General features: G+C 46.7%; 1 long non-coding RNA gene across 1 annotated transcript; it reads left to right on the forward strand.

Moving 5' to 3' along the window:
• The first annotated feature begins 1815 nt into the window (after positions 1–1815).
• Positions 1816–2645, forward strand: LOC127327410 (uncharacterized). Its single transcript, XR_011751195.1, has 4 exons — positions 1816–1945; positions 2033–2143; positions 2232–2301; positions 2382–2645. It is a non-coding gene; the product is annotated as an uncharacterized lncRNA (long non-coding RNA).
• Positions 2646–5197: the final 2552 nt, after the last annotated feature.

The raw sequence follows: 5197 nt of genomic DNA on the forward strand, positions 1-5197 counted from the left end.
TCCGCATCATTTGGGGTCAGGTGGCTACAAGAGTGCCATTCCGAAGTGGACAGCGTTTGAGAATAAACTGATGGATCATGGAATCACTCCACATACAAGGGACTGGACAGAACGGTACAAGTACTGGTTGTTCGCTCATGGGGCAGCGTTGGACCCACAGACAGGGTTGATCGTTGCGAAGGGAAAATGGAAGGAAAAATTGAGGCAATTGTACCGAAGCTTGTAGATGCAATTGAAAAGGTCAGAAGGGAGAGTACATTCCCGATCGAGAGAATGACGAGCTGACACTCGCTCGGGGAACCCCGAACATGTTGGACGGGTACGAGCTCGCCCAGGTCTCACCATGAAGGAAGCGTGGCCGGACAGCGCCGACACTTATAGAAGCCGTTCGCGAAAGAAGAAGAAGGACGCCGACATTGTAACGGAGTTGTTATCTAGGGTGGAGGCTCTTGAGAGAAATCGAGAGGGCACCTGATCAGCCGCTGTTTCTACGGGATCCACAAGCCGATGCTGCCCCATCTCAGCGAAGAAGCGTTGTCGGTTCCTCGCATCTTGACGGATGTGGAGGAAGCTACCCCGTGGATTATGTCACGGAGAAGACAGATTGCGAGCTACATATGTTAATCAGGACCGCGTCTGTTAAGGTGGCGGTCGGCTATGTGTACCCAAGTGAAGATGGAGCAATGCACCATCATATGCCCATTCCACCTGGTTGTGTTCGTGTCGGGGTGGATGAAGTTGTTTCGGGTTTGAAAAAGTGGAGCTTGATATTCCTAGAGGTGAAGATGAGAGGACACTGGGCGATGTCAAGCACGGTTTCGCCCTATGGCCGAAGAAGTACGTCGTCCTTTTGCAAAGGCCACCGACTCCTACACATGAGCAGCAAATGCCATCGACTCCTCCTGGTGGCAGTCCTGGTGAGCAGCCAAGTCCACACCTACCTGAGAGGGACCCCAGCGTGAGTCCACCATCTCGAGATCCTCCGCGTAAGACAGCGTCCGTTAAGCGGAACGGTACGCCGCCTAGGAAGAAAGCTAGAAAGGAGAAACAACTGCCGCCTCCTGAGAAGTTACCTTGGGAAAAAACTCCAGAGGAAAACGCGGAGGCCGTTAAGGCCGAGGTGAAGAAATTTTTTGCACCGAAAGTGCCAGAGATACCTTTCGAGAAGACACTAGATCGGGAGAAAGTTGTGCGTACCGTTGACAATCTATATGACCCTGTACCATCGCCGCCATCTGACTATGCGCGTTCTATTGAAAGGTCGTATGACAAGATGATCGAGGCGACAAAACCCGTTAAATCGGGTATCGGGGAGATAAAAGGGATACACGGTGTCTACCAGCTCGGACAACAACCCGTTCAATCGGTCGCCTCTCAAGGTGTTTGACGGGAAGACCGTTCAAAGTTCTCGACAAGACGCAACTGATTACGCCTTAGCTGAACGAGCATATCAGTTTGTTCAAGGGAAAGATTTGGTCGAGAATCTCAGGAAGGTACCAACATGTATGCGTAACTTGCATTCGTGGTACCTTAAGGCCTCAAAGGAAGGGATCGAGACTATCATGGTGCGAGTTAGGGAAGAGCACTACTTCCGTGGAGTATCTGTGTGATCGTTGACTTCTCCGATATCTTTCAGTTATACATTCTCCTGTCCCTCGTCAAATCAATCATCAGTTGCTATTGTCTCGTAAGTGATTTATTTATTTAATTTGAGAAGTCGTTCATTGTCTCGCAGATTATAATCTTTTGTGCGCTATATTATGCAGATCGAAGATGCTCGAATGCAAAAGGGACGATATCACAGACATTGGGTTCATTGACCCGAACACAATGCATGTCAAAACCATAGATGATCCCCTCTATAACAAGGATACACCGCAGACTTTGCTAAGGTTTTTGAAGCGACAACGTGACAAAAGCTAATACTTTGGCCTTACAACTTCGAGTGAGTCTTACTGTCTTATAACACATTATATTTTGCTCACCGTATGTCAAAATTTTAACTAATGACTACATATTGAAACGTGCGTAGGTTTCACTTTATTCTTCTCGTCATCAATTTGGAAATTGGAGAAGTTGAAGTCTTGGACTCACTAACCAAAGAAAAGGATCTATACGTGTCTTGTTTTTTAATGCTCAGAAGGTAATTTGAATTCTTATCGGTTTGTTTCGTTAATTTCCTGCTTTGAACTAATTGATGACTCTTTTATGCATTTTCTTTTGTCGAGCAGCGTATGGCAAACTTTCATCAAGGAAGATACGTCCCGTGAATGGCCACCGAAGCTGCGATGGCGTGCGAAAGTAAGTAGTACTACCTAGGTCCACACACCTTTCAATTATCATACTTGACTATTGTTTGATTGAATTATATTCTTGTAAAGAAATGCCCGCAACAACCTCCGGGGACCGATCTCTGTGGATTCTTCGTTTGCGAGTTCATCCGCAGAATTGTCAACGAGAGAACGAATAATGAGAGAAATAAAGAGGTACAAAAACAATCTTCACAAATTTGTTTTGTTATCATAAGTTGTGCCGAGTTTCAGTAATAGTTGTTTCATGTATTCATTTGTATCTTATTCTTTTATAGTTGGCAAGAAAGCGGAACAAGCTCTCAATCGATGACCGCTTCATAGCAATAGGCGAGGAATTGGCGGGATTTTTCCTTCGGGACGTCATACCACCACTCGCAGAGCACCACAATGAATGAAGATGTACATGTTACATATATCGTTGACTCGAAGAGTACCACTATGCTACATGTAATAGACATATATAGAGTACGCCTCGGAGAGCACCACTATGCATGAAGATCGATCTTCATGCATAGTGCTACTTAATTTGCGATCTCATGCAATAACATGTGTGTTATATTATATGCACCAACTTGCTATGCATCATCTTGATCTTCATGTACTACCTAAACCCAAACGCGTTTCTGGTGCATCGACGCGATATGAATCAAACCGATATCCCTAAACCTCTCCAAAACCCTAAAAAGCCAATTCTCTGCCGCGGCAGAGATTTGGGAAAATTCCTGCCCGCGGGGGAACCTTTGGTACCGGTTCGTATTACCAACCGGTACCAAAGATCCTCAGCCCTGAGCTCTCCTGGTGGCCCACGTGGAGGCCCGTTTTATACCGGTTCGTAAGCAACCGGTACGAAAGGGGGGGGGCTTTAGTGCCGAATAATTTGTACCGGTTGCAAAACCGGTACGAATGGCCCTCTGGAACCGGTATAGATGACCGTTTTTCTACTAGTGTCTGTAATGCGATATGTTGTGTTTGTTGGGATCCGATGGATAGAGAATACTCTGTTATGTTGATTATCAATCTATTATCTATGTGTTGTTTATGATCTTGCATGCTCTCCGTTATTAGTAGAGGCTCTGGCCAAGTTTTTACTCTTAACTCCAAGAGGGAGTATTTATGCTCGATAGTGGGTTCATGCCTCCATTAAATCTGGGACAAGGATGTGAAAAGTTCTAAGGTTGTGGATGTGCTGTTGCCACTAGGGATAAAACATTGATGCTATGTCCGAGGATGTAGTTATTGATTACATTACGCACCATACTTAATGCAATTGTCTGTTGTTTGCAACTTAATACTGGAAGGGGTTCGGATGATAACCTGAAGGTGGACTTTTTAGGCATAGATGCATGCTGGATAGCGGTCTGTGTACTTTGTCGTAATGCCCAATTAAATCTCACTATACTCATCATATCATGTATGTGCATGGTCATGCCCTCTCTATTTGTCAATTGCCCAACTGTAATTTATTCACCCAACATGCTTATTCTTATGGGAGAGACACCTCTAGTGAACTGTGGACCCCGGTCCATTCTTTTACATCGAATACAATCTACTGCAATACTTGTTCTACTTTTTTCTGCAAACAATCATCATCCACACTATACATCTAATCCTTTGTTACAGCAAGCCAGTGAGATTGACAACCTCGCTATTTCGTTGGGGCAAAGTACTTTGGTTGTGTTGTGCAGGTTCCACGTTGGCGCCGGAATCCCTGGTATGGCGCCGCACTACATCTCGCCGCCATCAACCTTCAACGTGCTTCTTGGCTCCTACTGGTTCGATAAACCTTGGTTTCTTACTGAGGGAAAACTTGCCGCTGTATGCATCACACCTTCCTCTTGGGGTTCCCAACGGTCGCGTGTATGTACCGTCCAGTACACGCCTAGACAACCTCACTAGCTCGCGGAAGCCTTGTCGCCGTCACCATGGTCGACGCTTTGCCGCCAAGTACTGTCCTCGTCGCAGAAGCAATCCGAGCGATCCCATCGTCCCCTGGACGCGCCAGCTACACCCAGAGCATCGCCTAGACGTCGCCTACAACACGCGCACCTCGCCTTGCCCCTTCGCAACCCGTAGCGCCATCGTCGTTGTCGACCCTTCACCGCACCCGCGGCACCACTCCTCCCGCTATAAATAGAGGAGCTCCGAGCTCCATTTCTTCACACAATCTGCTCCCCTCTCATCCTTGCCTCTTCTCCACCCATCAATTCGACACCACCTCGCCGGTGCAGCTCCAATTGCAAGCTCGTCACCGCCGGAGCCCACAGATCATCTACATCGACTGGAGCCTCGCCAAGCTCCGCCACTGTACCAGGAGCCTCTACACCCTCGCCAACGTCGCCTCGTACCTCTCTCTCGATCGCCGGCGGCCTGGAACGCTCTCCGACCCCCTACCTCCACCGCCAGTACATCCTCCTCTCGCCGGAGAAGAAGATCAACCTCAGTCGTGCGATCGTTTTCTAATCCGACGGCCGACGTTGCAGGTACCGTTTCGGTGAATTAAAGTCACTGACGTGTGGGACCCCATGTCAGCAGGCCCGAATCGTTACTGGGTTGCTTCTCTGTTTAAACCATTTCGGCCCATCCAGTTTCCCGCCTAGCCCACTTGGGTTATTTTCAAATAATTAGTTTCATCTAAATTCAAATACCGGTACCCCCTTCAAATTTTAATAACTTTCAAAATACTGCACCAAATTTAGCAAACCACATATCTCTGGAAAGCCCATGAAATTATCTACATTTTGCCACTAGTCTCAACCTCATATCTTGTGTAGATTTGGAATAACAAAAATAACAAAACAGAGACTTTTCAGTATTCAAATAAATCTTAAAAGTCAACCATTTTGAACTTTGTAGTGAATCCAATTGCAATAATTCACATTTAACAA

This window comes from Lolium perenne, chromosome 1, assembly GCF_019359855.2.
Source record: "Lolium perenne isolate Kyuss_39 chromosome 1, Kyuss_2.0, whole genome shotgun sequence".
NCBI lineage: Eukaryota > Viridiplantae > Streptophyta > Magnoliopsida > Poales > Poaceae > Lolium > Lolium perenne.